The 17,911-nt window shown below is 39.0% G+C and overlaps 1 protein-coding gene across 3 annotated transcripts in view; it reads left to right on the top strand.

The window, feature by feature from the left end:
* The window catches only part of SEC63 (SEC63 homolog (S. cerevisiae)), a 60,501-nt gene that overhangs the window by 342 nt on the left and 42,248 nt on the right, over window positions 1-17,911 (top strand). The window lies entirely within an intron of this gene.

Raw genomic sequence — 17,911 nt, 5'->3', positions numbered from 1 at the left:
CGCTCCGCCTGGGGCGCCTCGGCCGGCCCTGTGGGGAGCACGGCGAAACGCGACCCCGGGGGCTGCCGGCCCTGGCGGGGTGGGGGGAGAGCGGCGGGCTCGCGTTTCAGTCGCTGTCAGCCATTTAGCGGTACCCGGGGGCAGGCGGCAAACGGGAGGGTCCGAGCCCGCCTCCCCGAAAGCGCGCTCTGCTCCGCGCCTCTGCTCCTGCAGAGTCATTGCTGCCCTGGGGTCTAACGCTTTGTTTGGGGTTTTTGTGTTTTGGACTCTTTTTTTTTTTTTTTGTGTGTGTGTGTGTGTTCTCGGGGCGTTTCAGGGCGGATGACCTAAATTTTCATCGTGGGAAAAGAATGAACTGTTGAGTTGAGGCCAAAGAGGAAAAGTTACAAGGCTCTGCTTTTATGTGCTGTAAGGTCACAGTGAGCGTGAAAACGGGGCTTTAATTTTTCCCATTGCAAGTCATGGTTAAATGTCCAAAGTGCTAGATTTCTGTTCCGCCCTTCGGGATGATGTTTTGTGGCCCCAAGCAATGTTAGAAAGTTTCTCTGAATACTTCTGAATTTCATTTCCACAGCCGCTTCCCTATTTGTTTTTCCTGCATCCCTCTATTCTTGGAAGGAGAAGGCATGTTGATATATAGGCTGCACAGGAACACATTTTAAACTGCAGTTTTGAGATGAAAAAGGCTGTAGAGATAGTGTTTAGAGGTAGGATATTACATGCTCAGTAGAACAGGAACGCTTGATGCTGATTCCTGTCGCTGAAACTACTGACCTTTCAAGAACACTTGTGTTTTGCAATCTGAGAAGAATCCCTTTCATTCACTGCATCTTTTTACATTCAGTGTGTGGTGGTTATTTTGTGTCTTTGTATGCCATTTTAAATGGCTTGTGTGGTTCTGTTTAACTTAGTTTTATATGTAAAAGAAATACTGAATGATGAAAAATGCTGGTTTGATGCTAAAACATAGCTGTTTACAATCTTGGTTGCTGACAGACATGCCTGTGGCTTCTGACAGGGCACTGGCTAGGGAACCTCTTTGGAGGATTGATCTCTGCCCTCCAGATACTACCTGTTGTACGGCTGAGGAGTTAGTTCTTTCTGTTGCAAAGAAAGGTTTCTCTGCCTTGTCTTTCTGAGTCCTGACTGTTGCAAGAGGAAGGCGTTACTGTTGTTGAGGACATTTTGTAATCTTTGGGTTGTTTTTAAGGAGCGGGGGATCAAAGAGAGGAGATGACTTTACTTCTGTAACCCTTCTCCAAAACTCAAGATTTTTGTTTTATTTTTGTTCTGGTGAAGGGTGGGAGGTGGGGGGGGGGAGAAAATAGCTCCTTCTCTTGAATAATGTTTTAATTCCTCCGTAGTTCTTAGCAGCTGCTTCTTGGGAAAAATGATGTGACTTAGTTGAGATGCTGTGCAAATGGTATGGCCAGCAGTGACACTTGGTGCCATTAACTTCAGTTTCAAGGGGCTAACAGAAGCAGGAAAAGCCATAGAAATGCTGTCAAACTTGGAAATGCTTTACTAACCTTATATTTGATATTCAGGTATCCTTACAGAATGGCAGAAAATGAAAACCTAACGTTGGAATATGCTATATGGGTTGTACCCAGTTTCCAAATAGGCCTGCCATTAAATGTTGCTCATTTCTTTCCTTCTAGTCAGCATTGTCAAGTGTGTGGAGGGCCTGCTGCATATCGTTCTGCAATTAGTGCTGGATTCTTACAAAGCTGTATCAAACCATACTTTCCAAAACACAAAGTAGATTTTATTATGCTGTTGGTACAAAAATGACTCAACTAAGTGAAAAGCACCAGTCATGGCAATGAATGGAAATGAAAGAATGATTTCAGCCTCATAATTGTCTTAATGGATTTTAAAATGTGAGTATAGACCAGTTTTTAGCATATGGTTCAATAGTGTGCCTACAGTCTTCTGGTTGTGTTCTATTCTGCAGGCTCTTTTTGAACAAAGAGTTGAGGTGTTGTGCAGATCACATTCAGGACTACTGGAGTGCTCCCGTGCTTCATTGTCTTGTTCTAGTTTAAGTGTATGGCTCTTTTGCCACTCGTTGCCAGCAGAATTCTCTGAATACTCTTCATGCAGCTTCCTATGTGTTCAGCCATACCTGTTCCAGCATTTGAACCGGATTTCAGGAATTAATTAAAACCTCGTGATGATGCAAAGTATCAATTGTTTAGCTATGACTTCTTGCTTTTAGAATAGTTCACCAAAAACAACAGAACAACCCAAAACACATGTATAATTTCAGAAGCTAAGAGAAGACCTATGTCTTCAGAAGAGAAATTTTCCAGCACTGTTAGCTTCTGATCCTGTAATGAGCAGGAATATCTAGACTTTGATAAGAGATGTTTATTTTGATACTAATTAAGAGCAGGTTTTCCAACCAGTGAGGAACAGGATGGTGCCAAACTGAATAAGCTCGGCCAAGACCTTTGCTCTCTCCATGTAGGACCAGCTAACATTTTTGTTCTGAAATTGTGCTTTGTCGTACCTGTGCTAGAAAGTCCAGCGCAGAGATGCCTTTGTGGCCCTGGGCAGAGTTGGTGAGGTCCAGGTGGACTGGCTAGCTGTTTCAGCCTGCCAGGAGTGAGAAGGCTGGATCGGAGTGAACTTTTGAAGCAAATCACATGCCTGTCCTCCTCACTTCAAGACCCATTCGCAATGTGAACCAGAGTACCCGAAAGACACAGAGCAGATTCCTTTTCTGCTGAAAACTAGGTTGGAAGATGTGCTTCAGCCACACGTTGTTTTGTGAGAGTGGACTAGGGCTAGTCTGAAGCAAGAGTCAAGTGCTTATAGCGTGGAGGTTGAGCCTTCAGTGCCTCCTGCTTCATTCTACAAATACAATGCCATAGATTGCTGGTACTTGATACAGTAGGGAGCGCCAGCGGAAGGAGAGGATCGAGAGTGCAAAACGTTAATGGCTCTCTTCAAGTGAGGTTTAGCACCAAAAATCTGGGAATCGCTGATGGTCCGTAACATTTTAGGATTTGTTCTGTGCTGTGGTTTTGTAGTAAATGCCCATAGAGTAAATAAAAACAATAATAATAAAAAATAGTGTTTGGTTTTGCCATAGTGAAGATTGGAAAGTAAGAATTATCTGTACTGCTTTACTACTTCGAGAATATTCAAAATGTGTTGCCTAATGTCAGATTTTTAGCGGGATAGCTTTTTGGCAAGCCATTAAGATTTTGCTCTTAGTTCTTTTTAAAATAAACTTTTGAAAGGCCTTTTCAATACTACTGTCTTGAAGAACAGCATGATTTAACTTGTCTCTCTCAAGTCCTGAGTAAAATTTGAGCTGCTTTTATTTCCTGTGTGTCTAAACCTGCTTTCTCCAGGCATTCTGAGAGAGTCCATATGAAGTGTTGCTGCAGCCTGCGGTAGGGATCAATACTTATATTTGAGAGGGTTTTGCTGTGGTGTGGAAGTCGCCCTGTGAACTATCCTATAATTTCGTTACCTCAGCTTTGATAAACCAAACAAGCAGGTAATTGACTTTGTAAAACAGATTTGTCCCAAAGACTTTATCTCCTTGGTGTTCATTGTAAAGCTAATAAGGCTCTTGTAAAAGGTTAATTGTTCAGCTTTATGTCTTGGGCTGCAGTTTCATAACTGCTTCAAGGTAGCAGTGTTCTAACAGAGCAAGTCTTGTATTTCTTCCCCTCCCTTGTGCCAAAGGGAGCACCTGAGCAGCGTGAGGGACTGGAAGGAATTCATTTGAGCTAAAACTAATTTTTGGCGCATTTTGTGTGTGTTACTTTGAATGTGTATTAGTTTCTGGGTAGGATTCACTTTGTGGATGTCAGGGATGGTGCAGGATGTGACTGAGCTTGGAGGGGGAGAAGACTGATTCTTTTGGTGGTGATGATGGTGAAACTGCCATGTTGTTTATCCTTGACTTGTATCTTTAAAACATAGATGTGTGTATATGTGTTGTATTATTAAAAAAAATCCAACCAGTTCATACTTTTTGTGGATTACTTGCATTTTGGCTAAATATTGGTATAACTTTAACATAATTACTGTGAGGAAAACTATTGCAAGGACTGTTCTTGATTTGAAAGAAAAAATACAGTTGTTAAAAAGTAACTCTGGTGCAGATTAATTTCTTAACTAAAAAGTATTTTCTGAAATGAGAATTTTTGAGTTGTTTTTCAAAAAGTTAATAGTAAGAGTTAAAAAAAAAAAGATGTTTTTTCTCAGCAGTTAGGGATGGATAAATGCCCATCAAATATCTTTATGTTGTTGGACCTGCTTTGAACCAGTTTCACTGTAGGCTTGTGTGGATTAAACCAGCATCTAGAAAGGAAATGGAGAGCAAGAGGTGAATGAATTTAGTTGGATAATGCACCAGTTATTGTACAATGCTGATGTGTGTGCTGAACTTTGTGTACTTTTTGACTTATACCTGTGCTGCTGAATTGAGACACAGAATTATAAAGCTGTGCTGAAACAGGTGCTCGTAGATTGTGATGTGCTTCATAGTTAAGTACATGTATCTGTGAAAGCTTGTCATTTCATCCAATTTTTGAGTTGATTTAGGTCTACATTAAATAAATTATCCTGTTTTAGGGCACTGGGTATTCATAATGTGTTACAAAGCTGCTGGAAAGAATAAAAGTCTCTATCCTGAATCTTTTACAGTAACTCGAACAGAACAAGACGTTGAAAACAGTTCAAAACCCCCAAAGAATAATAGCTGTGAATGCAAGGATAACCTTAATGAACGCTTTCTCTTGTAGTCTCATCTCTGAGAGAAAAGAAGCTGTAGGAGCTATTCTGCTTGGAACATGGATCTTCCTTCTTGAAGTGTAAGAACAGAAAAACCTACTGTAGGAATGGAAAAAAATGAGCTGCTGCATTTTTGTGTCTAGGAAAAAATACTGATATGAAATGGATAAAAGCTGTTCAGTTTACTTTCATTGTGATAGAAATCCATATGAAGTGTGGTGGTGGTTTTTTTTTTTTTGTTGGTCTCCATCCCCCCCAGCTATATGTTGTCCTGTTGCTCACCAACCTTTTTCCCCTGCACCCTCCCCTCTCAAATGTTTCTGTTTCTGAGATGTAGCTAAAGTTTTCTTGAAGAACACTAGGCAAAAAGAAAAACTTAAACAAATCTGGTTAAAGGATGCTATTCCCTGCTAATCTTTGAAGATGCTGTGCCTCTAGGAAGTAGCATAGGTAGTTTGAGATCTCCTGTTCTATTCCAAACCTTTTGTGTTGAGGCTGGGCAAAGTACAGAAATACTTAAAAAATATAGCTTACTAGGTGACTATTAAAAGGGAGAATATAATATAATGGTGATACTTAATACTATTTTGTTAATTTTTTACTATATTGCTATTTTGAAGCAGTAGGGTTTTTTGTATACTACTGTAGATGGGTAATACTTGGCACCCATGTTCAAAACCTCAATAGAAATCCTGAAAAAGTCCTTCTGTAAAGGTTTACTGTATTAGAAGCCATACTTCTCTGTATATCTGCTCATTATACTGGATATCTCTATGTAGTAGTGTAAATAGGAAGGTTTCTTTGTAATTTTTTGGTGCATTTTTCATCTGTAGATCTTGAGGCTGTCTTCAGAGATCCACATTAATCCCCTGCTTTAAGATGGAAGTAGAGGAACTGAGGCTATAAAGTTTATTTGGCTCTTTAAGGACAAACAGTGAGTCTGCAATTTGGATATGACTCAAGCCAATGTAGAGAATGCAGGCAGCATTTCTGTTTTATCTGTAATGGAGTAATGAGCACTTGCACCTTACAGCAGCTGCGGGAGAGGAAGTGCACCTAATACTGTTGCTCCCACTCTGGGGTAGAATTCTTCTGTGCTGCTTGTAATCCTCTGGTGAGACAAGATTGGTTGGAGTGGGTTAACTGTGACCCCTGTCCTTGCTTACAGCTCATTGAAATCTTACTAAACTTACCTCAAAAGTATTTCACAGCATTTTGGTATTTCGTAGTACAGGATAGAGGTACAGGATGCTGGTAAAGGACAGGATGAAAACACAGGATGCCATACTCATTGCTAACGCTAATGTGGTGGATGAGCATGGGTGTGAAAACTTGGTATCGTGAATATAAGCATTTTATGCCCATATGTATGTGTGCTTATCCTCTCCTGTTAATACAACCTTTGAGCATTGTGTCAGGAAGTGGGAGGAGAGTCAGTGAAACTCAGTTATGTGTTTAAGAACTGTTATTACATATAAATTGAAATTTTTTGAGGTATTGAGAGATTGAGTGTACTATGGTTAACTTAAATAATTTCAAGTTCAGAAAAATACAGCTTGTTAGGTGACTATTAAAAGGGAGAATAGAATATAATGGTGATACTTCATACTATTTTAATTTTTTACTGTATTGCTGTTTGGAAGCAGTAGGGGTTTTTGCAGAAACATTTGAAGAAAGGGCAAACATCATGAGATGTCATTAGTAATGCCTAGCAATTATCTCTAAAAATACTTTTCAAAACAAAGCATTTGGACAGAGTTATCTAAACTGCTCTGTTATTTGGAAAAAAGGCATGTCTTTTCATGGAATTTTTTGGAAGTATTGTAATCTTATTATAAGCATTGTAGCCTCCTAGCAGTAAAATAAAATTAATAATCCTGTATTAGAGATTAGTTGAGTAGTTTCAAGACTGTCCAGAACACTTAATTCTGAAAAGCTTTTTGTTGCAAGATCAAGATCAAGCTATTAAAGAACTTTATCTCTCATTACATGTACATGAAAATAAAGCTGTTTCTATTTTTTTTTTTAAATTCAACTTTTGTTATGGAAGCTTATGAAAACAACGTTGTAAAAGTTTTATTATATACCTTGTTGTTCATTTTCTACTTGCTGCAAGAATATCTTGACTACTGATATAGACGACACTTCAAGTTAGCACTGTTTAACCTGATACATTCAAGGGTAGTGTGATGGTTCAGTTATGGTTTCATAGGCAGCTAAACCATTCTTGCGGGAGGAGCAGGAATTTGAGAGGAACAGGGTAAATGATGAGGAATGGGATCAACAGTGATTCCAAAGTGAGGATTTGGGGGTGGGTTTTTTGGGGCGTGACTTTTTTTGGTTTTGTTCTTCAAATTCATGCCTGTGAAGAAGGGTGCAGATCTGCAGCAATTTGAACAAGTCTAGACTGGGGCTGCTGCTGTGTCCTTTTACCCTGAGGTGCTTCCTTCTCCCACTGAGGGATTTGTAGTCCTTTCCCTCAGTTGTTAGCCAAGACTTGACACAGATGTGCCTGCATTTCATGGTGAGAGAGGTCATGCTGGTTGGACCGTATCAAGAGTAGGGCGAAACCCAATTAGGTACTTCATTTCTTTACTGAGCAAAAAGATTCGTCCCTGCACCGGTTTTTAAATAAGGGTACAGCTGAGAAGATGGAAGAGGTGTTGTGAGATTTTCACTTAATATTTCCCTTGTACAGAAAATTACTTGCAAACGTTCTAAATATATATCTGCTGGAGGTGATGCATTTTAGATTCAAAAGATGCCTTTACCTTGGTTGGCTGGTTGAGCTATTTGAAACTAGGATATTTGCTAGCATTGTGACTTCTGCAAAGGCTTACCAATAAAGTTTCAAATAGCAATTTTTTTTTTGAGAAATGAGAGAGTGAGTATACTGTGTCAGGTCAGATGTCTTCTTTACATGATATTACAAAAGCGTATGCCTCAATGAGGGTATAACATGGCAAGCATAAATGGTGCTTCCTTTGCATATTCTCCCAGTTTCCAATGGTTTTCAGTTCAGTGACTTTAGCGTAGCGTCTGTACCATCCTGTGGCAAGGAGTTCACCAGCTCTGCTGCCCACACTGCAAATAATCACCTTTGTTTTGCATCTGCTTCTGATTTTATTTGACAATCCTTATTTGCTCTACTGGAAGGGGCAGCAAATATTCAATCCTGGCTGTTGCTTATGTTTTTTTACAGCCTTCCGTTACCTCTCCTTACACTTTTCTCTCTCCCAGCTGAAAGATTTGTAGCTTATATTTTGAACATAAATCTTCTCATATGTTCGATGGCCCTTGTTCATCTTAATTGAATGTTTTCTAGTTGCCCTTCTTTGAGAGGTGGGGACTAGGACTGTGCATCATACTCAAGGTTGTACATACCTTAAGCTTATGTGGTAGAATAATGTTCTCTTCCTTCCCTCACAGGAACGCTCTAAACATTTGCTTTGCTTTATATAACTACTAAGCACTCAGCTGAGGTTTTCATAGAACAGTTTCTCACAACATCAAGATTACATTCCTGAGAGGTAATGGTCAGCCCTTACATATATAAAATTAGGATAGTCCCCATTGCTCTTCACATTTTCATGCTGTGAATTCCATGTGCCATGCTGTAGGCCACTTGCTTGATCTTTACAATTTTTCAGGATACCCTTGCCCTTGTTACCCAAATAAGTTAATATCATCCAGAAGCTCTATTTTACTGCTCAACCCTTTACCCAGGTTACTTATTAGTGAAATGCGAGTATCATAGTTTCAACATAGACTCCTGTAGAACTGCTGGCGGTTTTCTTCTGCTGTGAGAATTGGCTATTCACTCCATCTTCTAGTCACATATTTTTGCAATAGATGGTTGTCCTGAAAGACTTCTAATAGGAACCTTTCAAAAGCCTTTGGGAAACCACAGACTGTATCAGTAGGATCTCCTCTTCCATATGTTTACTTCCTTCAGAGGACGCAAGTTTGTAAAGCTCACCTTCCCTTTATAAAAGCCCCACTGATGATAAAGGGATGTATGGTACTTATCCCTGTGTCTGCTAATTCTGTGTCCTGTATTATAGTTTCTTCAAGGTGTGCATCAGAACAATGCTGAATACAGGCATTTTTAGTGATTGGTGGTATGCTAAGTGACTTTTGTCTACATTTGTTTTGGATTGAATGTGTTCTGGTTTCCTCACCCCACCAAATTGATAAAATAAAGCTAATAATTAAGGATGTGTAAGTCTTGGAGCCCAGCATTGTTGATTTAATCTAAGATTGTTAACCTTGACTCATGTGGCTGTCGTTCCATATTAAAATGGCCAGTTTTCTGATTCCTCTCAGATTCCATTAAAGTTTTGCTGATGCACCTGTAGGTCTAGCTCTACTGTAAATCTGATAATTAGGTGATGTAGCTTAAAAGTTACTATAGTTAGTCCCACTGACAGTTTTGTCAGCACAAATGAGACTGTATACTAATAGGAAGGAGAAGGTTTGGAAATGGCTTGATTAGAAGCAATGTAATGTGGAACTGTGCCCTGAGACCAGCAAGGCTGACTAAACGGAAAGTCCAAGTAAGTAAACTCTGAAAAGAAGTTAACTTTCAAGATGTTGAATCATCTTATGTTGCTATTTATTAAACTCTTCAGTAACAAATGTTATCCTTTGGTCAGCAAATGTGTGGAACAGTGTGTCAATGAAAAGTTGGGTTACTTCTTGTCCCTTTTACGCTTTATCTAGTTGCTGCAAAACATGCTCTAGAAAAGCAGAAACCTTATTAAGGTCTTTCACAGGACTTCCTGCAGTTTATGAACTGCTTGCAGTTTTAACAGTTAACAACAATATGTTACTCAAAACACATGACATTTTTTGATTATTTCTATGAATATTTACTAGACAGAAAAAAATCTCTTTGAAAATAACTAGGGTCAGATTATTCAGCTATAAACATTTTAGTGAAGAGGCTAACTTAGACATGACCTCTTTATAGATAAACTTGGGGTAATGAGGACAATTCTTATAATAATAGACATTAAAATTAGAAAGCATCTATTCAGATAATTTAATTCTTCACTGATATGGTCAGTTCAAAGTCCTGAAATGTGCTTTCCAGTTTAAAAAAAAAAAAAAAGGGTAATCTTAACTGAAACACTAGTGGTCATTTGAAGGCTTTTGGATTTAAGCAACTGTATTTTAGAATGCTTTTAAATCAATTTAATTTGCTTCATGCCTCATAATTTGGGGTTTCACACTAGAAGTCAATCCTATTACAATAAGGTTTGAAATTATTTAGTACTTCAGAGGAGCTGCTGACTTTGTGAGTTACTATGAGTTTGAATCCTGCCTCTTAGTTGCTAGGGAAGATGGGTTACTGCTTTAAAATACTGTTATCAGTGTTTGTCAGTGGTTTCTTTTGAAAGTAAATGTAGGGTTTTTTCCTAATCCTGTGATATTTAAATTATTCCTGGATACCATACTATATCCATGTGGAGTCTATTTTACAATAATTACCAAGGAAAATGTCAATAGAGTTAAGCAAAAATGGCCTAGTAAGGCAGTAGAGTAGCATTTTCATACTTGTATTTATCACCTGTTATCTGAGAAATGATTCTGTGATTAAAAAAGTAAATTTTCAGAGCGCCCCAGTTCAAGTCCTCAGTAAATAAATTGTCCATGCAATTGTTTAATTTCTGTGATTGTTGAAGTACGAAAAAGTCCAAGACTTCACCTTTTGCATATGTATGTGTATACTTTGCATATATGTATACATATACATAGCTGTTGAAAGGCAACAGGAACCTATTTAGTGCACAGTTTAGAGGATTAAAACTGTAGAACTGAATAAAAAAGAGCAAAATCAGAAACTCTCAAGAGCAGTGTTTCAGCTGAGCCTGTTACCCTCAGTTTTAACAGAACAGGTTTAATGCTTAGAGCCACGGTATGCTTGGGTCATAACCTTTACTCAAGACTTGCATTCTATATGTATTACTTGCATCTCTTGATGCATTCAGGTTTCGAAGGCAGGGGTAGAGAGAGGATAACATGCTGCAAATAAGTTTGTGAAAGTCTGTCTTTAAAGTGATCTTGGCATTTCCTAGGATGCAGAACTCTGTGTTCATTGCTGAAAGAAGTCCTTTTCTTTTGAAACCAAGCAGCATTCTCCTTTGGGTGAATTGTCTGCATCTGGTGGGCAGAATGTTTCATATGCACCTCCTCATATTTCTTTTTCTGACGGAGGCCACTGGAGCTGTATTTTAGAGTTGCTGCCTTTGCTTTTCTTAGTAGTTTGAAGGCAGAAAGGACGCGGGAGGCTAGGATGTAGCTCTGTTCTTTCCTACTGTTTGAGGTAGAATGATGGAAAACCACTGGCTTCCATTTATTCTGGAAATTAGAGGGTTTTTTTGTTAGTTTTTGGTTGTCCTAAAAATTTAGTGTATGATCTTTTTAAACTTTTATAATCTTTAGATACGAGTACTGATGCCAATAGTCTTATATTGTGGTGTGTTTTCCTAAAACTGACCTGTGTTTGTTGCAGCTGAAACAAGATTCTGTTGATTAGAACTTTTTTCTTCTACATAATTCCAGGTGTACCTCTTTCCCTTCCCTCTCTTCCAGAGTTACCTGTGTCCAATAAATGTGTAATCTTGTCTTTTTCATCAGGAGGATATAAAAAATGAAAAAGAATCTCCCTTAGGTTTTCTTTTGGAACACTTGTTGGAGCTTCTAGAACCTGAAACAAAAAAGTTAAGGTCTAGGTAGAGATCATTTGTCAAGCATTCCTAAGGATAAAATGGATCCTTCTGTTTTTCAGAAACAAATATATAAGACTTCTGAAGCACTTTCAATAGTAGAACAGTGAAGACCACTTCTGCTTCATTGTCAGAAAGGAATAGGGCAGAAGTAATTTCTGAAGTAACTGCTAGGTTAGGTTACCCTACACGGGTTACTAAAAATGAAACAAAACTCATGCAGTGCTGTTGTATTTGTATTGCTTTATGGTGTTCACTGCAAAATGACTTGAATCCCAGATCTTGCTTTTGATGTCTTGTAGCCCAGTTATCTGGTGCCCTTCTCATTGCCCACAGAAGTGGTTCGTTCTTTCTGTGGTATTGTTTTTAACATGTTTTGTGAAGTCATGCCAGCATGTGTGTCACAAATTCTTCTGGCAACAGAAGTGCTTGTGTTCCTGAGCTGCCTGGCAGTGCCCATGTTGTCAGCATCCTTTGTGTTCCTCATGTGCTGATAGAAGCGTGTCTGCTTTGCTAGTCATCACTAGTACTGCCGAGGTGGTGATCAGAGAGAAGTAAAACAATACGCAGTTGCTGCATTTTATAAAGGCCTTAGTTTTTGAAGACAATATTTGTATGAGAAGCCAGAGGCTTTGCATTCTTATGATGAAGGGGCAGGAGAGAAGTGCAGAAAGGCAGTGTGTGTGTGGGTAAGTAACGTATGAGTATGGCTGAACATCAAAACCAAACTTAAGTCAGACATGGCTGAGTTGTAGGCCACAGGTTGTATGCAATCTATGGAAACAGCAAATCCAACCTGTGATCAGCTTCCTTCTGTGTTTGTGTGCCCTGCATTCCTCACCCATTGTGTGATGGGTGAATGAACAGATGTTGAGACAGACATGAGAAAATTTTTTTTGCCCTATGAGAGTGATCAAACACTAGAACAGGTTGCTCGGAGAGACTGTGGGGTCTCTGTGCTTGAAGATATTCAAAGGCTTACAGCCAGAGCCCTGAGCAACCTGCTTTGTTGACCCACCTCTGAGCAGCAGGGTTGGATTAGATGATCTCCAGAGGTCTCTTCCAACCTCAAATGTTCAGCTGTTCTGTGATGCCCAAGAACTGTGTGGTCTGGGTTACCCACCCAGAAAAAGCAGACACCTCTGGCTTACTCATCCTAAAATCGCTATCTCTAAAGACCTGGATATTGAAGAGGCATATGTAAGTTCTGACAAAGAGGAGTCAACTGTTTACTTAAGTATTCTGTACTGATACCTGTATTGTCACCTGGAATACAAAGGAGGAAAACCTTCAGTCACCAAATAAAAAAAAATCAAAGTTTTTTTTTTTCTCCTTTTCTAATAATTGCTTTGTGCTTGTCGTTCAGATGTTGCATAACCTCTTTGGATTCAACATCAAGTTGACTGTAGCTCAAACTTACAGATCAGTCAGTGATCCTTTAGTCATTCTCTAGTTAAGGTATGTAGCCAAATGGACAGCTACATTTAAGGAAGTAAGATTCTGAAATACTTGCTAATTACTTTATTTTCATCCAAAAGTAATAAGCAGATTAGTGTACAAATGAACTTTTTCCCAATTTAGTTATTAATAGCCTAGCTGTGCTAGGGTTTTGGTTTTGTTTTCATTTGTGTAAAAGCTTTAGACAATGTTGGATTAAAATACCTACTAGTATCACTGGAGGACCTGACTAGCTCTTTCTGAATAAGAGAAAGAGATGGCACTCAGGTTTCCTTTTGTACCAGAAGTTGTTTTATTTCTTGAGAACTTGAAGAGTGTGTAAGATGTAGTTTTGGCTGGATATTCACGTATATTTGTTAAGATATAATAGGCACTTGTGAGAACCCTGTGAAAGTAAGAGTTGTATTGATGAAAAATTGTTTGTAAATCTCAGGAACTTTGGATGCATCCAGAACAATCTGGGGGGGAATGGAGGAAGCTTAGGATGCTTCCCCAGATTATTTACAGAAATGAACTGGCAGTCTGCACCCTCATCTGAGAGGGGTGCTTTAACAGTACCTTGATGCATGGATTATTGTTAGCAAGATTAATTCAAAAGCCTGTGGATGCATTACGTCAAGGCTGTTTAATACCTATTTTAAAAACCATAGGAGAGATTCGCTATTGTTAAGGGTTTTACCCATCAAATGAGAAGTCATTTTGACTAGAGGAAAAGCATTTTCCCCAGCCACTTGTCTCCCTGTAATCCCATATCAAAGGATGGTGTCTGAAGTTCTCTTATGCTTTAATGGAGAGCCATGATCTGGAGTGAGAAGAAACAGAACTCTTACCTGCTTTTCAGACTCTGAACCTCTTTCCCTGACAGAGCAAGGATTCCAGATCTAAAATTCAAAGAAGGTACAATTCCTATTTCACTGCAAAGCTTTACCCTGAGCAGCATGTAATGTATTTACTCTTGTGTGCTTGGGGTCTGCAGGATATTGCAGGGACAGCGTGCCAGTTCTGTGGCACAGCAAATCCGCTTGTGTGAAAAGAAGCTCCTTGGGAGATGAAGGCAAAGCAAAAAAGGACCTGATTTATCCACAGCTTGCTCATTAGGAATACACTGCTGCTTTTGTTAAGCACAGTAATTATCTGGTATTCCAGCTCTTGATAACCTTCCCCCCACACCCACACCAATTTCTTCCTAACAAGATAAGTATTTTCTTTGGTGCAATCACATATGTTGTCAGTAAATAAACAGGAAGCCTGTTTTTCCTGGATACAGCAGGAATATAGCTTTCTTACTCAGGGTGGTGTTTTGCCAGTGGCTTTCTGCCTAAGCTGGGAGTGATGCTGTCTGTACTCCTTTCTCCCAAGTAGCTGCCTGTTTTTGAATTCCACAAGTTAATATGTGTTAATGATGAAATGTGACAGAGGAAGTGCCTCAGGATAGCTCTGAATAATTTGAATAGTCTGGACTTTAGCCTCAATTTGGGAAAGATTGGACTCTCTCTTTATGTTCTGGACAGATAACTATAAACAATCATTCATCTTTTTTAGTGCCCTGTTTCATTTTGGGGTTGTTAATCAAATGAGACCATTGCCATCCCAAGATTGGAAAGAAATTAATGAGGTGCTTTTCCGTTGATATGTTTTAATCAACTGTAATTAGATTTGATCCAGAGTTGTTCAGATGCATGTGTAAAAAATGCAATGGCTCCTTAGCATCATGTCTTAATTTGGTATTTGTTTGAAGAGGTCCCCCTGTGCAGCATAGCTGTTCCAGGACATCATTGCCAGGGACTCCTTAACTGACTTAGGTGTGTGCTCTTTGCCTATCCAAAGGGCTTAATTTTTGCTCACACCACTTGCCTTGTTTTTTTGTTTTTTTTTTTTTCTTCTTTTCTTGGTGCTATTGTCAGACTGTTCACAAAATGTGACTTCTGCAGCTGTTAGTAGAAGGCTGTTCCGAAACCTCAGTTCTCTGGTTATTATAAACCACCTTTAGTTTCTATTATCAATTTCCCCTGTGGTCAGTTTTTATTTGGCTTTATGGCAATTCTTTAGTTTACCTTGCACAACTATTTTTTTTCTCCATGGTGCCTTCCTCTAAGGGCCTTTTGGAAGCTTTTTGGCATGATAAGGTGAAGGATATTGGCTGCTCTTGCAGGCAGGATGCAGAGGGGGGAAACGAGAGGGTCATCTGGTACTTGCGGGGCTGGGCAGTAGACAGGTTTGAGAACTGGGGCACTGTGTCACAGGGTGGCACAGATTTTTACAGACAAGGCACAGCAGCTTGTTAAAAACAGCCTAGTAAAAACACTAAAAGGAGTCATATCCTGTTAGGCTTAGTTTTACAGGATTAAGTAAACAAAGTTCTCTTAGTCACCTTCTGTTTCTCCAAGAGCACTGGTAATCCGTTTTCATGTTAGTTTTAGGTATTTCTGCAAGCAGTGTAGTCAGTTAAGGCAGTTACCAAAACAGTGCTGCCCCTTGTTTGTGATGCAGAAATGTCTGTGCGGCTGTGATGCAGATTGGATCAGGTAGCTGATCAGGGTCAGCGTGGTTGAACCGAACAGTTGGCTTCATCTTGCTTCAGCACTGCACAACTGAATTTATTGACTATTTGAAATGAGCGATTTATGCTTAACATAAGCACGTGTCTTCTATGAGGCTTGTGATGCCTGGTTTGTTCAAATATCATCCATCAGTGACGTTTTCATAAAAGCATCATGCTACGGCTCATAGTTATCCAGTGACTGTTTAAAATTCCCCAGAACATTTTCTTCCCTTTTTCTGTAGCAGGGCTTTTTAGTCCTCATAACTTAATTGTCTGTCTAGTCTTTTAATGTCATCAGCTTTTTTTGAAATGCCAGTTATGTGTGCTGGTAATGTCTCTTAGTTTTGCATTAAAAATTATAGTTTAATTTTAGGTAACAATTAGCTCACTTCTATTTGTGGTGGATCTGGTTCTGAACCAATAGAGATCTCCCACAACATTTGTCTTAAAAGAAAAGAAAAAAAATGGTAAAGAGAAAATGCCAAATTAATTTGCATTCTACTGGTAGGGAATCAGTGTTGCATTTTAACTCTGTTTTCATTGTCTTCTGAATTTTTCATTTACGGTGCTTTCTAAAGCCTTACACAAGTGAAACTAAGTGGGCAGATGCTTAATGAAATCTTAGTCATATCCTTTTTGTTTAGAAAGTTTCATGTCTAGTACCTGTTTTATGTATGTGAACAATCTTTGCAGATCAGGAGAACCGCAAATACTTGTGTGGTTTATTGGTTGCACAAAATTGTGAGATGTTTGGAAGCTTATTTTGAAGTCCTGCAAGAGTTAGATCAGATGCAAGGGATTGAATTCTCCTCCCTTATCTCCATCTCTCCCTCTTTGGGGGTGATGGGACTTCTACTCTAACCTTCTCAAGGAATTCTGTCAAGCTGTTTAATGTCATACTGAGTTTTGGGGAAGATATACTTAATAGAACTAAGCAGTTCAGAATAAGCGATACACTTTTTCTGGTTCTGGTACTTTGTCTCTGCAACCTTTAAAATTTGTCTGCTTTACTAGTTTGTGCGTGGCCAGTTGTCATCTGTGTTACCACTGTCCATTTCTGCCAAATCAACCAGAGTTTAAAATGCCATCCTGTGGTCACATCTGATCTGGGTTAAATCTGAACTTGTGGTGCACAATATTGGCATTTATGGTCATGTTTCTCTGGCCTCAGATAGATTGGTGACTGCAAATTGAAGTTATAGTTTCATCTGAATTGGGTGCTTGCTTAGAAATTCAAGTAGATCACTCACTGAGCACCATATCCCACCTCCCAATATCTTCAGAATAACTAAGCAGAGGTTGTCACTGTATTCCACAATCATCTTTTAGAAATTTGCTGAAGAAAAATGTTTACTTGTATCATAACTGCTGTTGTAGTTAGGATGAGGGCATCACCTTGTTAAAAGATCAAAGTTGAGATTTAACACTTTTTAGGATGTGATTGACATGTGCATCGGATCAAAGTTGTTAATATAATTCCTGCATTTAGATAATTCACAAATTTAAAATAAATTGGCAAATGTAGTCACTTTTTTCAGCAGCAATATCTAAATGTATTGAGGCAGGATGAATTTTTTTCTCTTAATTCTTTCTCCTTTAGTCTGAAAAGGGCCAAAATGGTCTTATGCAGGTAGGGTAATTACAGTGACCTCCTCACTTCAGAAGTGTTGTAGGTAGACTGCATAGTCTATGGATAGACAAGTTACTTAAAAGATAAACAGGATTGGAGTCACTTTATAACATACAATTTCAGTGCTTACAGAAATTCTGTGCAGGCTACTTGCTTTCCACCATACTTTTCTTAGCATAAAAGGCGACTTTGACCAAGACTTAAGTTGGTCTTGATTAACTCTGAAATACAAGTAAAACTCTCTAACAGAGACAGCTTCCATGTGTTGTCATGGTGATGTTGACAGTATAAATACAATTTCCTTCTAGCCCCAGTCCTGTCCTGAAAGGACATGGGAGGAAATCTTCTTGACTAGTTTGTCGTTAATGCATGTACTTCCTTGCCCAGGGCCCATATTACTGAGCTATGTGGCTTACAAATAAGTATTGTCTTACTCTTACTTCCTTTTCCCCTTCAACAGGAAAAACCTAAACGAAGGCAACTTACAAAAAGCAGATGTCTCAAAGAGGAGGAAAATGCATCCTATTTTGAATTGAGGAAGTAGCTGTTGCTCTAGCTGTACTCTTTAGTTATATACAAATACCATTTTGCAAGTGGGTTAGGTTTTCTGGGGGTTTTGTTGTTTTTTTTTTTCCTGCACACAGTAGCTGACATTGAAACGAGAGGCTTGTTGGAGTTGAGTATAAAATGGCAGAAGTAAAGTTTACAGGTGCACATTAGCCAGGCAAAGGCTGGATTCACAAGTGATGGTTGCTATGTGGCACATGGAACATAGACTCGATTCCTTTTAGG

This window comes from Haliaeetus leucocephalus, unplaced genomic scaffold, assembly GCF_000737465.1.
Source record: "Haliaeetus leucocephalus isolate CR32 unplaced genomic scaffold, Haliaeetus_leucocephalus-4.0 Scaffold384, whole genome shotgun sequence".
In the NCBI taxonomy this organism is placed as follows: Eukaryota; Metazoa; Chordata; class Aves; order Accipitriformes; family Accipitridae; genus Haliaeetus; species Haliaeetus leucocephalus.
This window is presented reverse-complemented; position numbering and strand designations above follow the sequence as displayed.